General features: G+C 40.5%; 1 protein-coding gene across 2 annotated transcripts in view; it reads right to left on the bottom strand.

The window, feature by feature from the left end:
* Window positions 1–24,026, bottom strand: part of lpp (LIM domain containing preferred translocation partner in lipoma) — a 140,097-nt gene that overhangs the window by 97,017 nt on the left and 19,054 nt on the right. For both annotated transcript variants that reach the window (XM_083969893.1, XM_083969894.1), the window contains exon 3: window positions 19,771–19,816. The gene's annotated coding sequence lies outside the window, so the exon portion shown is untranslated. The remainder of the gene's footprint in view (window positions 1–19,770; window positions 19,817–24,026) is intronic.

Raw genomic sequence — 24,026 nt, 5'->3', positions numbered from 1 at the left:
TCACTTACTTCTGCTTTAAGTCCAAGATTGATATTAAACTACTGAACTACAGAACAATTCTATTATACGATGTATCAAAGTGTGTCCAGTGTTGTCTTTAAGAGTGTTTGTGTTCCTACACCTGTTTAGCTTGTTGAGAGAAAGTGAATTAAGATTTAAAGGGCAATTATGCTGCTTTCCTCCCACCTTGTGCTTCGTCCCATGAGTAGAGTTCAGTTAAATCCACACAGCCCTTGGTTCACTAGACACCGATCAAAACATCACTTCAAAAGGACACTGCAGAGATGAAGATGGAGATACACTTCGGCTGGCAGATTTTTCATACCAAATAGCGGGGCGGTAGGCGACTGGGATTAGCACTCAGTTTGTGACGCAACGTGCGGAGGATCAGCCATGCGGATGAAACCGCTTTAAAAATTAAAGGTTCCCATCTGCAAGACGTTGCTGCTGAAGTCTTCTCTGCATTGGACCTGCTCTGCTTTAGAGGGACGGCTGAATGGATGAGCAGGTTAATGCGACATTACACAAACAAGCGCTCGTTTCCCCCACGTTCTGCTGTTTGGAAACGGGGAAGAGCAAAGAGTTCAAGTGGTCATTATGGATCCTGAGATGTTTTGTGCAAAAGGGTAAATATCTGAAAGTGCAGGAAGGCTGACACCATGCCATGTGTTGACATATTAATAAAAGCAAAAAGCTGTTTTGGACCTCTTTCAAGTGTTAAAAATTTTATGGAGGAAGCGTAACAGCAGGGCCAGGGCATCAGAGGACCAGGCAAGTCAAACATCATGTTCTGAAACATAGCCACTGCAAACAGTGCAGCGGCATGACACGACTATCTTCACATCCACTCAAGAGCAAACATACGGTTTTATTGCTGCTGATTTAGAGGCAGTACATCTAATTTCAGTTGGTTTTACATGAGTATTGCTTTCATGTCAATATTGCTGATATACAATTAATAAGAATAATAGGTTATTATGCTGCTTAGTGATACAAGGCTGTACATTTAATTATCACAAACTTACACAGAAAACATCCAGATGACAAAGTCAGGATTTTAAGTGTAAGAAAGAAATGTCTTTATCCCTTTAAGACAGGGACTTCTGAGTAATAGTAATTTGTTATTACTTATCCCTGTAAAACATGTAGGGTGTGGATTAAAGAGGAAAAACATCAATGATTAGTTCCAACACAGCGAGCGGTCCCAAGTCCTCAGAGGGATGACAGAGGACGACGTCACCCCAAAAATGTTGGTAAGAGCTGCATAATTCATTTGCAATGTAAACGAAACTGCAATAAGTGCAATTCTCAAATGGCAGCTACAATAGCTGCAATTATTTATCTTTTTTTAAATGAAATATGTCACAAAAATCACAAAAATGTTGTGTGTTGCAAAAATGCTAGAGAGATGGACAACAAATCCTATTCTTAAGACATACAGTAAAGGATTGTTTTGTTTGTTTGGTAGAAGAAAACAAAAATCGCATCATCGTGTGTGACTGTGTGTGTGCGTGTGTGTGTGTGTTTGGCCAGGAGCCTGTAAAATGTCATCAGTGTAGAACAGGAACTGACACACAGAAGTTGAACCGGTGTCTTTACAGTTACGGGGAGCTCTGCCTTACAGTTTCACCTCTGATAACACCAGCACATCGTGTTTCAACACCTCTGTCTCAGAGTCACCTGCTATAAGTCAGATCCAGCGCCGGCAACGGCCACTTAACACAAACCTGCCATGACAACGAGGAGCGAGAAGGCTGGCAGGCAAAAATCACCTTTTTCTTGTGTCAGACTGCGTTTGCTCAGAGCTCAGGGAAGAAGAGGGTCTCAATCACAACTCATCCTGTCTGCACCCAAACAGTAACCCCGACAAGAGGCAGCCGGCTGACTCCAGTCTGACAGAGGCAGGTGGACGGGGTAGCACGCGCTCCCCGAGGAGGAGACAACAAACTTGTTGGGCTGGTTACAGCAACAGACATCAGAGGTCCATCGGTGGACTTCTACATTAACGGTGCAACAGTGTGTTCTTTGTTGTATCTACCAACAGAACATGTCTATGGGAAATGATTTGATTACTTTGTTATCACATGCTTCAATTATTTGCTATTTAAACTGCCAGCGAGTGAAAGTTTTAAATTGCAAATTATTCTTTCATCATACAGCAAAACGGCAACAGAGCATGTTTTACAGCTGCACTGGCTCAGTGTCAGTGTGTAAACACAGGGAGCGCTCCCGTTTGTTAAAGGCCAGAACATTTCAGCCCTCTTTGTACAAGGAGCTATCAGACAGGCAGTCTAAAGCCTCTCATAATTTGGCTAATTACACAGATGGATAATATGAAGGTTAATCAAATGATAAACACGGCAAATACCAATTTGTTTTCCCCATTAGCTATTGTGAAAAGCCCAACCAGTTGATAACCATTACAAATGAGATTTGGAGCTGTGACTGCTACAAAGGAGTAGCAACCCCACCCCCCACCAACACCCAGCACCCGGCACCACCTCCCTGTGCAAAAGCAGAGAAAGAGGAGAAAGAGAAAAAAAACAGCCCAGAATAATGAGTGAGAAATGAAAAGATAGCTCCGCCGCTTTTTACTTAACGGTTAGATGTCAGGTGAAACATACCCCGATGTTGACGGATTCATCACAGGAGCCCCCAGTACACTCCTATTAAAAACTAAATGTGCCGTTTTCAGGCTTCTCTCTGGATTTTAAACTGTGACAGACCTTTGTCTTTCCTTTGAATCTCTCTGTATTAGTCTGTTTGTCTGTGACACTCGTGGCTTATATTGCGTTTACTGCTGGAGAGGCCACAACCATGAAGGGACGTGAAGTTGCCACAAAGAGACTCCACCAAAAAGAGATAGACGTCGCAAACAAACAGAGACTCCAAATGACCACAAAGAGACACAAAATGACCGCAATGTTCGATCTGTCTCGGGTGGCCCTCTCCAGCGATTGTACTCGGATTACTACAGTCATTTCTAATAGAGAGAGTACTCTGACAAAACCTTGGGTTTTTTTCTTTTTTCAACCTCTCCTACATTTTTATTTTGTTGTCACAGCTTTTATCTGTTCTAACAAGACGAACATGTTGTAACATTTATACAACAAAAGAGACACAGAGAAAGTTTTAAGGGTCGCAGTACTTGCTGAGAGAAGCTGCTGTTTGAATATGCTCTCGACTGCTTCTTTTGTGCTAAAGAGTGTCATCATTCATTTGCAGAGGTTCAGAATTACAGCAAAAACAAGAATTATATTTCTGCATCACTTGGGCACAAAAATACCACTTATTCCACAGGATAATAGCTGTGTTTGTTAAAGCAGCACCACAAAACTTCCTAACAAGATTTGCATGACTTTTTTTGAACAGCTGTTGAGTAGTTTACTTGAGTTGTTGGCCTTTGCTCCCTAATGACAGCAACACAACTTTTCTGTAAATATGTGAATCTGACTTTAATGCTGACTGACAGCTTGTATATTGGCTTGGGATATATCAAATAGAATTGGATGGCTTGCATGACTGGAGTATGTGCTCCTTGATACTGCAAGTGGTAAGATGCGACGTCTCAGGAGTTTATCTTATCTGAGTCTCAGGAGGTTACTGACTGACAGCTGTAAATATATCACAACACAACCTTAACCATCTCCCACATACCTCAGTGGTAGATAGCACTCTTAAAAATATATTTGCATCAACAATAAACAAAGAAAAGATCTGGATATTTCACATTTTCAGCAAATCAATAGCAAATGACAAAAGACGATCTGCCTCCACTTGATTGTAATGTTAAGCTACAGGAGCATGAAGCTGGAAATTTAACAACACTAATGCAATTTCACAAACACCGTGGCTACATTATTCCAGAAAAACATTAACCTTTATTAAAGAGGGAAGATAAAGCGGTTAACTAAATAACAGCCCAGACAAAGAGGAGCAGCACATCCCACTGTGTAAGCCAGTACAGAATTTAATCCTGTATATAACACAAAACCTTAGAGGCAGACGTTTTTCTTAAACTACAGCATTTACATTTTAAATTAGGCATCTCACGCTATGCCTGACTTGTAAGATGCAACTGAAGGGACTTGCCGCAGCAGAAGAAGTATGCCTCAACCAGTTTTTATGCATCAACCAGTTTTTTTTAGCCAGTATCACCCAAAAGCCACAGGAATCACACTGGGAAGAATATGGATAGAAAATGTCATAAAGTTCCTTGTAAACAGAGCAAGAAGTGAGGTGATAAAGACGCTCATTATCGAGGATGTGAACAAGAGTCTATGGTGGTTTGCTGTTTGGCATCTGTTAAGTATCACTACACCCAAAGTACAGCTGAGGCTGATGGGAAATATTTCAAGCATTTTATCATAAACTTCCATGACATTTTGACCCTATGGTTCTAGATGATATATGAAAGGGTCACCTAAGTTATGCTGCATTCACATGGAATCAGCAGACAGGAGACGGAAAATGGACTACAGCCGCGAAAAACAAACTAACGGTCAGAGAGAACAATAAAACGATACACATGTGACAATATGTTGCTATGGTGATGCCGCAATCCCGTGGTACTGGATGGCAAAAGTTAAAATATTTAACTTTGGACGGTATATTGCCGTTTGCCATTGCCGTCGACGGCATTCTTTGCCAGCCTCCACTAAAATGACATCCGGTGTGCCGTCTGCTGGACGCCATGTGAATGCAGCATTAGTATCGTGACTCACAGCAATCCATTAAATCATTGTGTTGACTCAACACTACCACCACCACAGCACGCAGGTGTCTCTGTGGGTTCTCCAGCTTCCTCTGTCCAAAGACAGGCACATTAGGCGAATCTGAAGTTTGAATATTAGCCTAATTGCTTGTTTGTTTGTATGTGTCGGGCCTGTGATGGACTGGTGACCTTTCAGCTCCCCCATGACCCTGTAAGATAAGTGTAATGGCAAATGGATGGTTAGTGGACTTGGATTTGTTTATATTGTGTCTGTTTGATGAACAATGTCGTTGACTGTTACCATTACCAGCAGCCACTATACTGCTATCTCATGTTTGATGGGTTCGGACTGTGGATCAGATGATCACGTGAAAGAATTAAACAATGCAATGTTTCTATTATATTTACTGTAGTATGAGACAACACAATCCTACAACTTTTATCCCCCATCCCTATTTCCTGTTTTGGCAATGATGCACTTTTATTTATGTAGAGCAAATTTTATTATTTTGTGTAGAGCAAAACAAATGACGTGTGCAACGAGCGAGCAAACATGCAAACTGCCTGTGTGAGGAGCTAACGGGAGGATTGATTCATTGGTCCTTGCCTCCAAAAACGCCAAACAGCTGCGATGTGTGATGGCTCAAAATTAAATCAAACTGTTAATCCACAAATTACAGGGGTGACAATGAAGGACCATTATCCAACGACTCCCTGTAGCTACACATGTCACTCTCAGATAGGTAGCTAATACGTGCCTTTGGTTTTGGAATTGGATTTGGGCAAAGTCAACGCAGTAAAGCTTATCTGGGAGGGAACAACAGCGAGCGAGAGGAGCTGTGGACTTGCCTTGAACACTTAAAACATCACATCAAGCCATCATTAATTGGCTTCATCTGACAGGCGCTGTCCTGGGGCTCCTTATCACAGCAGAGGAAATGCGAATCATACAACAGGACCTTTATTGCTGTAGCTGTACCTGCACAGAGTGAAGGGGGGGTGGGAGGCGGAGGGGGGGAGTGTGGTAACATCCTCAGCCTGATGGGCTAATTGCCACCTTTCATTTTAGAAATGAGCACTTGATGTTAAGAAGCGACTCTCTGTGGGGTCTGCTGATACACTCATACTGGAGGAGCGCGGCGGACGCTCGAGCTATTTTAAATATTTGTTCACTGTGGTGGAAGCAGGCTTTCTACAGATGTGTGATGAGGCACGTGCTGAAAAGTGAGAATGCTTGGACTGTGGCACACATAAAACTGGGCGTTTCAAGGACAAGTCTACAATACAATGTAAGAATAGGCGATAATTAAGTTGACTGGGGTTTCTGTAGAGCGAAAAAAAAACACAAAGACTCTAAAAACTCTCTGAAATGTAATTTATGAAGACATGGAGAGACTGGAATCCTCACCTCTGGAGAAAAGTATGAATTGCAAGAGGACACATTTTACCATTGGACAGAGTTAATTATCATCCTGAACTCACAAACAAGTCAAGTGTCTGGCCGCGCGGCTCTAACTGCTCTGCTGGTGAGGACTGAAGCGATGAAATATGATAACAGGGAGGCAAGCATGTAATTTGAGGGATCAAACTGTCAGCTGTGTGTGTCTTTGTAATTGTGCATGTGTGGTGCAGGAGCTGTAAATCACTTTTGATACACGTTTATTTAAAAACCTGTGGCCATTGGGATGGATACAGTTATACTGCACTGCACTTATAATTAGCTTTCAAATGCATCTAGTTGTGTATTTGTAACAATGCTGTGAAATGACGTCCATGTCCATGAACAGGAGATCTACAGTATGAAAGCAATTAAATCAACGAAGGATATTTTCAACAAGCTGCGCTGAGATTTACAATAAATTAAGCCTCTATCCATCTGAGAGAGTAAAAAAAGAAATAATTATTACTTCAAAATGTAGCAGCCAGTGTTTATATTGTTTCAATAAGAGACATATTAATAAACTTAAAGGTTTCCAACAACATAAATAAACATATTGCAGGCAGGCATCAGTAAAGCAGACTTGAGGCAGAGTGGTTGTATTGAATTGCCACAGATAGAAACAGGTGTATCTCACAGGATGGAGGCAGAGTGCATTTACTGTACACAGGAATAAGCCTAATTGGTGACATAAATATGTATCAGCACTTAAATCCATCAACCTTATTGATCGGAAAGCAAAGAGGAGTTATGGAGACTTATAAAAGGGAAAGGTGAAACCCGGCGATCTGATTGGTTGTCAGATTTGGATTCAGGGACAAACTGTTTAGAAAGGTCAAAGGTCAAATACACGTTTTGGCCAGAACTCAGAGATTCATGCGATAATTGTGACACAATTCTGTGCCAATGTGATGACACAAATACCTAAAAGGTCAACTTCAGTGTGACATCACATTGTTCTGCTTTGTTTTGGCTGCTGTTCAACGCTGTAACTCAGGAGCAGGAGATTGTGACTGGGCTGGTTGGTGGAGCTGCACAGTTTCAAGAGTTTCACATTAGAGTTTTTCTGTATTTATACTTTTGTTTTGACCGTCTGTCATTCTTATGGGGGAAAACTGATGTCATATATTTCAGGGAACCAATTAGGCGTTAGTAATATTTGAAAGAGTTGGAAGGTAGTTTGCTTATGATGGAGGCACAGTCAGTCCAATCTGTTTAAACCACATCCTGACAATCCGATCCAGTTGCAAATTTTGTAATGAATACTTAATGCTAGAGGAAAAAAAAAAAAAAAAGATTTGAAAACCATGTTTTCATGTTTGCCCTTTAGGCCAAAATGACATGGCACATTTTTAGATGTTATTACAAAAACTCCTATAATGTTATAAAACTGCGGTCACCTAATCTCCATGCAGGGTTAATCTACAGCAAAGCAGATATAGAAAATTATAAAGATAAGTGAGTAAAACAGATTTTATAGAGGCCGCACACAAGCTGTTTCTACAAAATGACCAGATGAGGCACAAAGTAGCACCTCCATAGCTGTGCAGCAGCGGCAACCAAAGCCAAACTATGGACAGACGAACAGAACGCGAGACGTAAAAACAGAGAGAAGTCACAGAAGATATAATCCCTGTACTGTAAAGGATGGTGGATTATCGGATTTCTGGATTCCTCACAGTCTCTGCCATATGCTGCTGTAGTTACACCTTTCCAGCCTCACTCACTGGAGATGCTTAAATCCTTCAGTAAATGAAATGAAACCTTCTCAAACAACCCAGTCAATTACAGGCTCCCTGCTAACTGTTACCAGCAGGAATATCGAGTCAAACACTGCGGACACAGTGATCTGTCACCTACTGCATTCCCTTATTAAAAAAAAGAAAGAAAGAATGGAGGGAGATAGATTTGTCAATTTATTGTAAACAGATATTTTCCACTCAAGATACTCTGAGATTTTCAAACATTTTCATATCCCAGGTATTGAGTTGTTTTTAATGTTGAACACAGCTTATCCTCTGCTGCTACAGTAAGCACTGCACATCTATCCCCTTATTCAAACTTGTATTGGGTTTTGGCTTGGGGACATAATCCCTTCCCCGGCTCGCTCACTGGCAAAGCCACATAGAATCAGCTCATCAATACCACTTTGTTTACTGAATACAGATGACTTTGCTCAAGAATCCCCTTAGCACAGCGCAGGATATAAAGACATGAATGAGTGTAAGCTCATGACGATTTCATCTGAGCTTTCTTTAAACACTTGAGCTGCCATTTAAGCAATTGCAGCAGACAGCGATTTTGCTTTGCAATTATATCCAAATCATTTTCACCCGGTCCAATGAAAGAGGCTGACAACGAGCCAGGGTGCTTTAGCCCTTTGTCTTGACTTACAGGTATTGCTTCAATTGTTCGCAGGAAGAGGTCCAGTGGGTTGGCAGCCATAGCGGCGTTTCCCTTCACCCTCTCTATATTCTGCAGCGCTGGACTGCAGGACCACAGATACATAACAATGAGGAGCTTTAGGCCCATAACTTCATCATGTCACACTGAGCCAGGGTTTCCTCATACTCTGTTTAACACACACACACACACACACACACACAATACCAGTGGCTAAGCTTACTATGAGGTTCTCAGCCACTGTGGAAGAGTGTTATTACAAAAACTATCAGCAACAAAGAGGCAGGGATTGGTTACAAATCTGCATTTCAGGGTATAGAAGACAGAGGCAGTTTGTACTTATACTGACCTCATGCATGCAGCCCACTCACTCTGTTGCCTGTTTGTTTGTTGCTGCTTAAAAGACAAGTAGGACGCTGAAGTCCAAACAGCCTGCTATACATTTCTCAGTCAGTAACAGTGGGACAGAAGATCTGTGCACTGTGCTAAAAGGATCTGACAGTGTCAGACCAAGATCTCTGCTCTGTCAAAACATCACTCTGGTGCATTAGCATAGTCTGAGGATGTTTTGTCTGAATTTTGTCTAAAGTTTATTTTAGATGAACATGTTTTACACAGCGTTTGTCAAACTTGGAAACAACATCCAAATCATAGGACCTGCAATAAAAAAATAAATACTATTTTTATGTTTTTCTTAAAGAAGGTAAAACGTGTCACATGTAAGCACAGTAAACTATGCAACATGTTCCACTGGTACAAGACCAAAGAAAAATCGTACCATCTTTTTTTTCCCCCTGAAAATGAAAAGCAAAAACGAAACCTTAGCTGAAACCATAATCGCATATTACAATCACAACATCTGCAGAAATAATCACAATCTGAATGTTTTGTGCCCATATCATGCTTCCCTATTGTTAAAGGTTATAGCTACAACTTTCTCATCAAAAGGAATCATTTTTCAAAAATAATACACCCATAGAACATCTAGAGGGGTGCAGAATAAAAGTATTAATTTTACAGAATTTTTTTTCTATAGTATATAAATAATTGTTTTATACATTTTGATGGGTCCAAAATATATAAATATTTACATCTGGTTATGTTGGCAATGTCTGCATGAAATGCTCTCTGCACATTAGTAGCTACAGTATGTTGATGTCACGTGAGGCGGAGCTCAGACGGAGCCAGATCCTGATAGCTCCGTGGAGAAAATGGTATTGTGATAATGCTAATGCTAATTAACGCTCAGCCGGTACTGTAACGTTTCCGGTGCAGCCGTGATGCATATCTACCTTCATGAGAAGGTTGTGGGTGATATCTGACAACACATACTGTATCATCAGCATATCAAACCAAACTGATGTTGAGTCCACCAGCGCACTGATGCAGGTGACGTTAGCAACGCTTTTTCAGACATTGCATTCTTTCGTCGCTGCTCAGTCTCGTTGTCGGGGTCAGTCTGTGAACATTTTCATGGACTGGTGTCAGCTGAACTCAAATTAATCGAAGGCCAGACATTTTCTCACTTCAACCTCCTGGTACTGAAGTGCCGTTCAGCCTGCCCTGTACAGAGCCATCATTTGATCGTTTGTAATGTTGCCTTTCAAGGCATCAGATACATGTTTCATCGACTTAGTGCCGTCACAGAACCCAGTATCACAGAACTGAGACTGAGATTACAGCCACCAACACCTAATCATTGGAAATGTCCGACCCTTTAATCAACAATGTCACACAGTACTTAAAGTATTTCATTCATGACATAATTTTGAATAATTAGCTTGTTACACAACAATAAGCCAATTGATCAAAACGTGTTGTGTAATAGTGTAACTAATTAAATGAGTTTCCACTCTTCACACAGCTTATCGCACTGCCTGTATACACACATACATCAGAAAGAAACCATACCAACACATAAATACCAACACATTATGACCAGTAACCGTGACTAACAGTAATATGACCCACATGTTCCAGCTGTGTGTGGGAGAACTGGCCTCATTAGCTGGATGTTTGTCATCCGGTTTCTTATTTCTCCCAGCTCTTCCAGTCTTTAACATTGTATGTTATGTTGTCGAAAATCTACACAAACGCAGGGTGATCAACAGCAGCAGACACTGACTTCACTGTGGACAGGGAGTTAAGAATATCACGGTCTGTGGCTGCAGTCGAGAAGTCTAACCTCTAAATGTCATGAGGTCGAGGGAAGATGTTACAGAGGACAATCCAACTACACTTTCACTTGGACCTGTTCTAACCAACTTTATTTATAACACATGGCAATGCACCCTTTTCCTTTCCAAACCACAAACACAAAGCAAACAGGAATAAAAGGTTGAAAAATGAAAATATGAAAGAAATGTTTCAAATGAGAATATGCACCGGCTTATGAAAGAAATGCACTGGTAGAGAACGTTGACCCATCAAAACAATAATTCAACAAAAATTAGCAGCTAAGTACGAGGCCAGGGTGAATAGCATTTAGACATTAACAGGCTACATTGACTTTTTCCTTTTGTACGCATTTGTTAAGTAGAGCAAATATTTATGAATAGAATAGTTATGACCATGATACACTTGTTCTTAATGATGAGTCCTGACTGGATTTGAAAAAAGAAAAATCTAGATCGATGGATTTGGAGGTCAGCCAAGGATTTCCATGACTGTGTCACAAACACAAAACACATGCTCTGATGTTTTTACATTTATGTAGGTCTGCTGTGGTATATTACATTAGTGCCACTAATACAGCTACAGCAAGGAGTTGTGGTACGGTCTTCTCTCCTTCCCGTTCATACTGTAAAGGAAGACCACTGCTACAGGAGATAAGACAGGAGCCACTGAAGCTCCCTATCTTATCATTCAGAAAAATTCAACCAGCTCTTATTATGGCTGCCACTTAGATACTTCTGGGTCATTTCACCCAGTTAGACTTGTCCACTGTGGCCTATGCTGTCTGTGAAACACACAAGGTCAATATGATTTGCTTCGTTTGTAAAGAAAACAATGTTAGTGAATTATTTAAATGCACACCCGAGCACATCACAGGGAGATTTTCTCCCACAGCAGATGAGGAATTTAGTTCAGGGATTTCTTACAGATCGCTCTGACAAACACATCACAGTGTGTGTTTGTTGCATGTGTAAATGTTCTTGAAAGCCTTGGTAGAACAGAGAAATGGATTTGGACCTCCATGATTGATCCACTTCTTAAAATAAATCTGATCGATGTCAAACTGCTGAAGAAAAACAAGCTGTTTGGCCAGAAGCATCTGTGCAGCGTCAGTTGGGCTGCAGTTGTTTGGACTTAATCTTTCACTTGGTCACTGCTCACTCTGCAGCACTATGACCCTTGGTCACCACCCAAAGAAGATTAATTTAGAGGCAAAGTTAAACTAGTTGTTTTTGGAAGGCTTGATCCTTAATTGACTGATGGCTGCTGCTGTTTATCTGTTCCTGCTGCTTAAAACCCAATCCAGCCCCGCTCACTGCTCCATCAAAAAACACAGCCAGGGTATCTATGTCAGCCCCTTAATCACTGCGAGGTTGTCTTAATCTAATCTGTCCATCATGAGCTGGTCTTATTTACTTGTTTTCTGCTCTTTACTCTCCCTGCAGAAGGTGATCACAGCTCAGCTGTGAATCATCCTCTGCTCCAGTTTTGTCATGGAGAGCTGCAGTAATTGTTTAAAAACAGACCTTCAGCCTTGGTGTGTAAACATGCAGCTTGAGAGCAGCCGTCAAATGCATCTGCGGAGCAGCGAACAAAGGGTATAATTGCTCTATCATATGCCAGCTCAATACGCCATTATTTTCTGTTGCACTGTTGAGGTGTGTGGCCTCTGCCAACAAAGCAGCATTGATTCAGTCAGACAGGCTCGTGCTCAATGGGCCTGTATGTGAAATTGAACCCTGCTAGAAAGACTGTTCCTCTATCACCAAGATGGAAACCTGAAAACACACTAATGTCACTAACTGAGGCCAAATATATTATCACATATATTAGTTATATTATCAACTGGCACCACCTCTTTTAACCTTGACATTGATATTGTTGATTCTGTTGAATGATTTTATGTTACAGTGAGACACTACAATATTCACAGCCATAACCAAGGTTTATATTGCAGAGGTAGTTCACCTTCATTAGCCTCCACAACTGAGACCGTTGAAAGTCAGGAGTTTCACCTTTCAAAATAAAAGCTGATGCAAGTCCCTATCAACAAAAAAAGTGAAAAAGTATATTATATTACATCCACTGCAAAAACTTGCTGCTGTCTGATGTGAATAGGCATCTTCACAACGACTGAGTTGACTATTAGAAAAATAATCTAAAGCCATTTTAATTATTGAGGAATAATTTGTCATTTTTAAATAAAAAGTTACAGTTTTCTTATATGAAAAAGTCCTGTTTTCTATTGTAGTCTCCCTAAATAATGAAGCTACGGGCTTTTTGACTGAACACAGGCAACTGTGGGTCGTAGCCAACACCATGACAACAAGCTGTACTGGTTTTACAGTGTGACCTCAGCGCGACCAACTGTCTCCAACAGCTTCCAACAACAACATCACAGGTATGTCATCTTACACAAATCACCATCATAGGTAGCTGAGGTAACCATCATCACACATTCACCGACTCCCTGGAAAAATCGGGTAATGCAGGTGGTGTTTGACCTCAACTAACTACCTTAACGGTTTAAAGATAAGAAAGATGAATTGATTAATAATGAAAACAATCGATTGTTCCAGGCCACAGCTTTATCCAGCCAGGATTTAAGAATTACTAAGGAAACACTTTAACCGGACCCAAAAGAATGTCGCAGTTCTTATTTTATTTGTTACAATAATCTGTTGAATTGTTAATTTATACCTACAATGCAATCGAAGAGAAATCTAAGTGAGATAAGATCAAAGTGTTTTTTCATGCTTTCAAAACACTTGCATCACTCTAGAGGAGATTGCCTTGATTCAGTCATTATCCTGGTACCCTGAAAATACTCAAATCTAAATGTACCAATTGTACTCTTTGTGGAAATTTGAAAAGAAAACGCCAGTGAAAAAAAACACCACAGCCACTGCTCCTTGTGAACAAGAAATGCGTAAAATGGTCAGATTTCAGGCCTAGAGGGAGAATATCCGACTCTAAATCTCAGTGTCGTTTAAGAAACAAATGCACGAGTCTTACACATTCAGGCACAAAGAAATAGTTTCTTTCTAACTCTAAAAGCCACAAACAAGGTCAGTCTGCCACAAACAGCAGTTCAGTCTTTATGGTATAAAACAACAATCCCTGAGCATTCCCCCCTGGGTGCATCAGGCCACGATTGCATCTTTAAGATAGATACCACAAACAAGTTATTTTTTTGTTAGATGCTCTGTCCACCTCACTCGCCATCAAAGCCGGACTGGGCAGAAAGTGCACAGTCATGTGTGTTTTAATGCAGAATGAAAGGCAGGATAAAGAAATGAAGAAAGTCAAGCAGGCAGGAAAAAGACAGGGAGGAAAGACTGAGAGAATCCCCCTGTGACACGACTGCACTGTCAGCCTCATTCATCCAAATCTGCCAAATTTGATATTAATGAGCTGCACAATCCCATGACGAAAGATGCCACAACGCAGCAACTGTGGGTCTTTGTTGAGCAGCGCTTATGAATGTAAAACACTTCAGGCGCCGTGTAAGCAAACAGTACAATATTCATTAGCATTCTTCTTAATGTTTTTGTGTTATCAGTCGTTTCTGGACCAATCAGGCCACAGTTGAGCTGTCACTGTGATGGCGCCACGTCAGGTTTAAATGTGCTGACGGGGACGCCCGGCAACAACGACTTCCACATCCGAGAAATTACAGCTACATCCAGTCTGACCATGACATGTGGCAAGTTTCAGTGAAATTATTTTCATCCATCCATTGTCTATAGAATGGAGCCAATCTCATCTGACAGAGTGAGGGTGGGGGTTCACCTGGACAGGTCAAGTCTATCGGGGGCAGGGCCGACATATAGAGATGAACAACCTCACACACACTCACACCTTTTCACCATTTTCTATGTTGGCTGGATATTGTCTGAACATCAGGGTGGAAAGTCTGACTTTTGGAAATAACCAAATCTACATTCAGCAGATCAATAATGCTTCAGGAGAGACATTGGTATGGTATACAGTACATGCTGTTAAAGCCATTACAGCCGCAACACATGGTGGGATCTGTGCACAGTGGTAGGTCAACACAATCAAAAAAGTCACAACACAAAAACAAAAGTCACTGCAGAGTGAGGAGGTGTTATATTTGTGTATTTCCGTGCCACCTTTTTCATCTTCCTTTATTGTCAGACAGATGGCTGCTCACTTCGGTTGGGACTGAATTTGTATTTGTGTTGTGGCTTTTGCATTGTGTTGACCTGCATGAGCCACATGGTGGCCCACGCAACATCAGGGTGTTTGATGTTTTCAACAAGCAAAGGCATCAGTCAACGAGAAGAAAAACCCTGACGTACGGATGTGCCCTTGAATTTTTATGTGCGACTGTTAGACACTAAACAAGAAACTGAAGAGTACGTATCATGGCTATATTTTATATAATAACAGCATTTCATATGATATTTTGCAATGTAAGTTAAGAAAGATATATTTAGATGAGACACAAGGTTTTTTTTTTTCTTTTAGTGCTGAAAGCCGCTTCAACACCACGCGTGAGTGCTGTGCTGCTGAGATTATCAAGCCGTAAAAGGAACAGTATGAGGGACTTAGATCTTTTCTAAAAGATGTTTACCTTACATAGAGAGGGTGCTGTTAGGTACGAATGAATGTATGTTTATAGAGTGAGAGAAAAGATGGCACATTTTCCTAAAAGAAGAGGCCATTATATCATTTCCCCCGACAGTCCAGCGGAAAACTGGAGGATTTGTCCATTCACATAATAAAGTCCCTGCCGCTCGGCTCCAGCTCCAGTCAAGTCCAACAAAGAGTTAAGCATTTTAAATTCTGCAGTCAAGCTAAACTGTTCTTGAAATTCAGCTGGCAGCCGGCCTGGCTAGTCATCCGTCGATTTGATGTGTGCTTCAAGAATCTGGCCCATACACACAAACTGTGAGCCAGGACACCCAAACAAACAGAGAAACCAAGAACCAGTCTTGGCAAGTTAAGTTTACAGCTTGACTGCAGCCCAGTCGTGTAAGGTGGTCCCCGTCAGTCCACTTCTGTGCTACCGTGATGCTACTGTGCTGACAGAGAAGTCAAACTACATGTCTTTGTGAGGGGTGTCTTTGTCCTTCTTTGACCTGATGTGTCTTAAGAAGGTGTCTGTGTGCATGCTGTGCATTTTGCCCATGAGTCAGAGGCTGCACATACCCTATGAGCTCTTACATGTACATATGGCACAAAGCAGTGATGTATAAGGTTAGAGGGAATTGGGTTGAGCCTTCACTGTGTAACTGCTCACAGCATTTTTCTTTGCCTATGTTATGCTCAAGTGTTGAACCTCAAAGAATAAACAGCTTTATTATATCCTCTTAAATATAACACTCTTACAAAAATCACTTTCAGCAACCAGTGAAATGCTTCTCACTTGGAGATACTGTCGACAATTTCATTTTTAAAAAAGGAAGACAGAAAGGTCAGGCTGAATAAATACAAATGTTGCACTTTGTGATACACACAGTAAGGTGAGTCATTTCACACAAAGTGCAACCACTCTATACTGTAAAAGCTGTGTGGTGCGAATAAACCTGGAAAGTCTGCTCTGACTTTAGGTTTTAATAAAGCTCCAGCAGGTGCAGGCATTCTTCTAGCCCTCAACATCCATCACCTGAAAACTAATGACTGCACCGCACACGGCACAAAAGCAAGGAAGAAAAATAAATGTGATTTCAAAACACTGTAAAGCAGCTGAAAACCTTGAAAATCTCACTCAGCTCTGTTGAGTATTAACCATCACTGACGACATGGACATTACTTTCTATATGTTTCTATGGCGTGTTCCTACAATACAATAGAGAAAAAAACAGCTCCAAGGACTCATGTCATCAATACACGTGTTAAAATTTGTTAAAGGGCTACTCTTGTCATTGTTACAGTTAACAAATGCAAAGTTTTTAAATTTTTCTGTGCACCCTGCACTGATAAAGTTACTGCAACATCATGTAACACAGGCATTGGTACACCTTTAGTCAACCATGTGACCTATCATGTGACCCCTCAGGGCAGAAGAGAGCTTCTGTCATAGGCATGTCTTAAGCCTGAAGAGGAGCATGTGGCTCAAAACGTAGCTTGTTGGATGTGCTAAATAAATGCACTGAAAAGGGAGCTTAAGTGTGCAGACATTTCTTCTGTTTATACATGTTTGGTCACCACAACAAAAATCCTATTGAATCTGATGGGATGGTAATAAAATACTGAATCTAGAAATGAGCTCATAAACAACACTGTCAAAGTCAAAAACTGATATTAGACATATTATATCACACATAAAATCATTTCACTAAAGATATTAATTTTTTTTCCAGAATTTATAAATCATATGGACGACAAACAAGCGAACATACACTGCTCTCGTCAGTGCTGAATGGACTCACTATAGAATTTTATATGTACTGTATGATATATGGCCTTTGCTCCAGGAGAACAGGGGATGAGAGTGAAGGGAGTTTGTTGCCCCAGGATGCACTATTTCAAACACTCTTGCAGATATTGGTTAAATTTGATCCCTCCAATTTTTTAATTTTTTTTGCTGTGAAATACACACGTGCGCTGCGACAGCTGATCAGCGCCACATCCACTGTGCTCTGTCTCAGCTGATCGCTCATACAGTATGTAGGTTAGATCGTCGTGATTGAGATCGTCCAATGTTGAACTGTTTTTATACAAAGTGCAGCCAAACACCAGGCTGAAGAGAGAGGAGCTGCTGCACATACTGTCAGTCCTCCTGTGTAACTTTTTGCTGCGAAATATGACTGAAGGCACGTGAAAGTCTTCAAGTGTCGACACGCCCTGACGACATAAGGAGCTAATAAAAAACAATAACCGATAGTATTAATCAGTCAAAGTTCTTGTTATCGGTTAACGGTTAAACAGTTAATCATGTGCATCCCTAGTAGAGAGAGTTGTGTCTAACTGCACAAAACAAGGAGGACGTGGCTTTGCCACATTCGTGCCTCGAGAGGAAGAAACCAGCTCCTCTGTCTGCCCTGGGTCTCTGAGGGCACGAGAAGGTTTAACATTTCTAGGAGAATAAAAGTGTGTTAATGAAAGCTGTGGCGAGGAGGAAGCTTCTTGCACCACCTGTTCGACATTTTCATATTTAGTGAGGAAGAGCTCAGGTTCCCGTATAGGCACCTTACCATCTGTTTCAAAAATCAGATTTTGGTATTCAACCACAGTGCATGCTTTGCTAAGCACAGACACCTCAGAGCTTTCTAATTTCAGCGTCCTTACTGACAGTTTGTGCAACACACGCTCTTATGGTATTTACTGTATAGTCGGTATATTTAAAGTGGGCACAACTGTGTCATAGCGGGAGATAATCTAATAGAAGATATTTCAGTGACGGGGGCCAAATAATAAAAATCAAACCTTAACTACTTCATTAGAATAAAAAAACCGCACAAGCATGACTGAAAAAAGTGGTGGAATTATATCTTACATCAATTATAGCGAGGACCATTAGTGTTATCAGGACACGCAAACACAGTTTTGATGTGGCTGTTAAGGGAGTTCTCAGCAGCTTATCAGAGAGAACGCCAACAAAGAGTCAGCTAATTAGCAGATAAAGACAAAGAATCGTTGAAGGCTAAGCTAATGTACCAAATTTATCCTTAGTGAGCAGCAACAAGGTCCATAAGCCCATGTTTCAGTATTAACAGGTTTTATTCTTTCTTTTTATCTTTACACCTGCCTACCAAAATCAAACATCCATTCAATGTCTCATGGGCAGTTCAGTCCAATGTCATGTTTTAACCATCAAGAGCCAAATTTATTTATTATATTATTTGTTTGTTTTTTCTGGTGTGCAGAATGAGATCTTTGTGGACCACAGTGTGTCACATGACCTGTACCATCAACTCTGGCAACAGCACAGGGCCTGGTGATGTATTTCTCATCCACTGAGTCTAGCAGTGGTGTTATGACAATGACTTAGTCCAATCCTACATTAGATAATAAATTACATTGTATGCTGGAAGGAAAGCTGACGGGGCAGTGAATATCTGGATTGTGTCTGAGGACTCTTAAAAACAAACTAGACAAAGCTTTATTTGATTAAAGGGATAGTGGCTTTTCCACATTTTCTATCTAAAACACATGACTTTATTTTCTCATAACCAAAGCTAATTGATTAAATCAAGAATGTATCATGGGAACACTTGCTGTACGTCATTAAGACAACCTTTTGCCCTTTAGCCAGCTTTCTGTGACGCAAATGAATGGACTAGGAAGAGGGAGAGAGTTTGACTGTAAACACTGGATAAGGATGTAAAAGTTATTCTAATGTCAATATTTTCTAATATAAAACTTAAAAACTGGGGGGAAAAAAATCTGAAAAATAAATTATCATATTATCATATTAAATACAAACACTATTTTATACCCTGTTACGTAATATTCAAGTTTGCATGTTACAACAGTACCTCTGTAACAATAATTAAGACTCATCAGCATTTAATAAAACTACAAAAATAGTCAAAATAAAGAAATTGGGCTCTGACTAAGTGTCTACAGCACACGGTGCTCTTAACGACCACCAATTACATTAATTACCCACTGATGTGTTTACACAATATTATCTGGCAGCTTGAAGAACACACAAACTGTCACATAGCTGAGTCAGAGCAACACGTTTCTGATTTCTTGTGGTGATTAAATGAAGGAAATGGAACAAAAAAAATATGAACATCACTACAAACATAATGTTGAAAGAAAATCTTTTTTTTTTTTTTTTTCGTAATTTTGTTTCTCAGAAAGTCTGAAGAAAAATGAGTGGGAGTGGCAGAATGATGAAAAGAAAATAGTTTTTAACACGATATTTACTAAATGTGTTTGGCCACACTCAGGTCAAATATACAAGTGTCTGTGTGGGGAAAGGAAGGAGAAAGTGAATTAACCTATAAGTAAATTAAATAACATTCAAAAGGATGATGAATGGCGGCCACTCTGCTGTGTGAATGTACAGTAGTTTAGTGTTGCGGAAAGGAGAAAAGAAATTAGGTCAAGTACTCACCCAAATGTTAACACTAAGTGATGGCAGGGACTACAGGATCAGACACCTGAAAAAAGAAGCAGAGTAAGTGAACAGCTCACACATAAAGGTAATATTAAGTTTCACAAAGAGACGATCATTTAGGGCAGACTGGATGTGGATCAGTTGATTTCAATTGTCCGATCCGGCAGCGGCTGTTTGGCTCTTTAATCCATCACTGTCTGTCATTTTCAGTCACGTGTTTACTTAAAGAAAGTTAGAATTACAGTGCCGCGCCAACTCCTAAAGTGAAACACCAACTTTTGACTGCAGGGGATAAATTCAAGAATGATAATTGTGAGTGAAATTTCTATTTCTGGTGTTGTGAATGTCCTACATTCTGTTTAGATACAGGTAAGGGTGGGGGTGGAATGATTTTTGTCTCCAGGGCCCAAAGATGTGTATTCCTCTTGCTGAGGAATGCTTTTGTTCTGATAAATTGACATTGTCAGTTTCCCACATTGCCACAGTGTGGCATATACTATAGGGAGCAGTAGTGGGAACACAGATGCTACATACGATTGGCGTCAGTCAATGTGACAGGTCTTGTTTTTTCTTCTCTTTTGAGGGAGGGTGGGGGGGGGTCTATTTTTCTAAATCTGAACTTCCAAGTCGAGGAAGCAGGAAGGAATACGAATTAATACACCTACACTCCCCTTCTCCCTTTAGAATGGCAAAAATCTCTTTGTACTCGCATCATAATTACTGGTGGGCGCCAGTTTGGAATTGATATCCATGCCTCCTTCACACTTTTTTTTTTTTGCAAGTATAACACAATGTTTTGAGAACATGCAACTGACAACTAAGTCTTTTCTCAACTTCTCTGTGGCTTCTTTACATTGTGATAATGTTAAGGAAAATGTCACTTAAAGTGACGTTCCTTGTTCTAACGAGAGTTCCCTGTTTTCAGACACAGCTTTTTGCACAAACACACAAAGTAGCCAGCGCGCAAGTCACCAGCTGCCAGGGTGCGTGACACTAATGACGGCTACAAACAAGCTTTAGTTTTGTTTGTTTGTTTGTTGTTGTTTTTTTGTAATTCATAAGTTGTTTTTTGGATTGTGCACCACTGTAATCCACAAAAAGACTTTGCTTTCTTTCATTGCTATCATTTAAATGTGGAAATGTGTGTGCGTTTAATTTGTTTTTAGGAAATGAATATTAAAACTTAAAAAAACAAAAAAAACAATAGTGTAAATACTGATTAATCTGATCCTTTCCTATCTTTGTCAATTGAACCTCTTTGGTTGGACAAACCAATATTTTTACAGCCTATGGTAAATCTGTAAATCAGTTACATGACAAACAAATAAATAGATGAACTTTATAAAAAAAAATATCATTAGCCTTTTCTGAATGTAAAGCTCTGGAAATAAATGGAATATGTTGAATGAAAGAATAATTTATACAAACTGAATTCAATAATGATTATTTGCAAAAAAAATAAATAAATAAATAAATAAATAAAAGAAAAGAAGAAGAAGAAAACTTGACAATACAGTAGCCAGAGCATCGATTTGGAATAAATGAAATGTTGTAAATCTAAGCAACACAAGACTAGAAATGAATACAATTTGGTGACCTTAAAAAAGCTTGATCCACCCAACCCCCCCCCCCCCCCCCCCCCAAAAAAAAAAGAGAACAGTGTCTGTGGTCACAGAGATACAGAGAGAGTAAAGGGGCTGACTGATGTTCACAAAGCCCTGAGAAGAGCAACATGACTGTTTAGCAGCAGTGTCACAGAGCTCATTCACTCTCCGTCTCCTCTGCTCTGACACCAGCAGCAGAGTCTCTGCTCCATCACCATCAAGGCCAAACTGGTGCTCTGCTGTTTACATACACCATCTATTGTGTGTTGCACACATACAGTGCTGACTGAGAGTCACAGCTAACTGGGGACCTTATTACACTAAGTGTTTGGGGAATATGCCTCACTTCCTGTTTGCTTCTCTTGCCATCAACTTAAATTGTGCACCACCGCTATGTGGGTTGGATATTTTATTTATACTTTTATTTACCCAGGGTAGATTTACTGAGCACTAATGTTATTTTTCCGCAACTCCATCCCTCTCTCACACACACACACACATTCAAATGCTGATGAATCCATTCACTTCCTAAAACAAACAACATTCTTTTTACCACTGTACACAGATTTTCTATAACTGCAAAATAGCCATAATCATAGAAATCAGTGGATTTAAGAAATCTGAGTGGAAGTTACTGAAACAAAAACCAAAATGAATGAAAAGAAACGAAAAGAAAAGAAATGCTTGGTGTACTGCAGCACCAATTTCTGACCTAATGCTGTGTTTTTTTTTCTCTGGAGTAGTGGGGGACTTGAAACCTATCCACTAAATTTGATTGATCTCAGAGTCTCTGAGTTACAGATCAAAACAAAAACAAAAAGGCTTTCAGCACACTCTGTGCTATAACACATCTGGAGCAGAATTCAGCCGGATTTGAACAGTTACTTTCCCATACAAAAATCCCGTGCTGCCTGCCTTTATTAACTCTTCACTTTTCCCACCACTCGGCACCAACGGATAATTAGTGTTATTTATGACCGATGTCAGACGGAGCTGGCAGGAGAAACGGCGTGGCGGCAGCAGCGCGGAGTGGACACACACTGTGAGCCGCAGCAGCTCCGTTAAGTAGCCGTCACACACACAGTTGAGGAGATTTGAGAGCTCTGTTAACTCATTATGATCACTGCTGAAGTGGACTGTTCACAGTGCAGACCCAAACCACCTGCAGCCCCGTTCTCCCTGACTGTCCATAACTGGTGCCTATGCAGAAAACATCCACTCATAAAAACACAAAGAGTATGTCGTTCCTTTAGGCATAACAATGTTCTGATCACGGTTTGACCTGGACGACGTCTCCGAGACCTCACACCGCTGCATCGTCTTCACTGTGTTTCATTCAGTGGCTGGATGTATTGAAATAAGATTGAATCGGGTTAAATGGGCTTTTCATGACAGATCTGTAATCACTCTGATTTCTTTTTTTTTTTTTTGATGGTCAAATAAAATGAGCCAATTTCATTCAATGCCACATCCATTATGATAACTTAGGTATTTTCATCCATGTACTCTTTGTGGGGGAGGGGGGAACAGAATGAGCTAAATACTCAAATTATCAAAGTCATTAGACATTCAGAGTAATTTGCTATCAAACACAAGTGATCATCCAAGTACATTAGACCATTAGTTCAATTCTAAAGAGCCGCAATCACAGGAAAATGTAATTTTGGCCCTGAAAAGGTTTTTATTCATCAGGTTTTGATGGACGGGCGGGAGCGAGACTAAAAACAAGTGTATATGCGTCACATCACTCTAACCTTCATCTTTGTCTTCTTGCGGCACTGTTTCCATAATCCGTACAGTATGTGATGTATTGTCAACACTCACGCTTGTTATGGATGGCCCAAACATTCTTGTCATATACGTACATCTGATCTGACAAAGGCGAGCAGCACTGTGTCCATTTCCTCTGTGGGCACATGCTTTCTAAGTGCTCCTACAATAGAAGGCTTGATTGGACCTTAATGTTTACAGGCTGAAAGGCAGACCAAAGCAATGAAAAATACATATCCCTGAAAACACCTTGGCCTTTTCCCCGAGGTCTGTGGTGTATTTATAACCGCTTCTTTACAGCAGAGTGAAAGGCATGTACAGATTAAATTAGTTACCTTTTCTGAACTAGGTACAGTACAGTACAGTACAGTACCGGTGGGCTTAGGATCCGCCTGAGGGCAGACTGAAGTGCAGGGAATACCCTCCACAGGAAACAAGTCGCTCATCTGATTTATATCTGACCTGCTAACCATCCATGAGAGGTTCATCTGGGTAAGAGTATAGGTGGATCTCACTTAGAGGTGAGCAGGCTCCCAGGCTGAGCGCAGCAGAGTGACTTTCAAAGCCCCAGTTTGAATTTTTGATTACACCTCTTGTAGCTGTAAATACACAGATTCAAGAGGGCTAGAATTTTCTGAGAAATCATCCTCCTGTAATTTTCATCTCTTACCCACCAGAACTCAAAACACAGATCTTTTGTTACTGAATGGTACACCTTACTATGAGCCCTCGTTTAAACCTCTCAGTTAGTACATTCTGTGCATATCCGAAAAATAATAAACTCCAACAAAATAAACAAGAAAAAAATATTTGAACGAGACCACAGCATACTCAGAAAGTTGACACTAAAGATACCGGTAGGTCCGATGGGACAGTGAA

Source organism: Trachurus trachurus, assembly GCF_905171665.1.
Source record: "Trachurus trachurus genome assembly, chromosome: 4".
Classification (NCBI taxonomy): Eukaryota; Metazoa; Chordata; class Actinopteri; order Carangiformes; family Carangidae; genus Trachurus; species Trachurus trachurus.
Note: the sequence above shows the minus strand (reverse complement) of the source record. Positions and strands in the feature narration are given on the sequence as shown.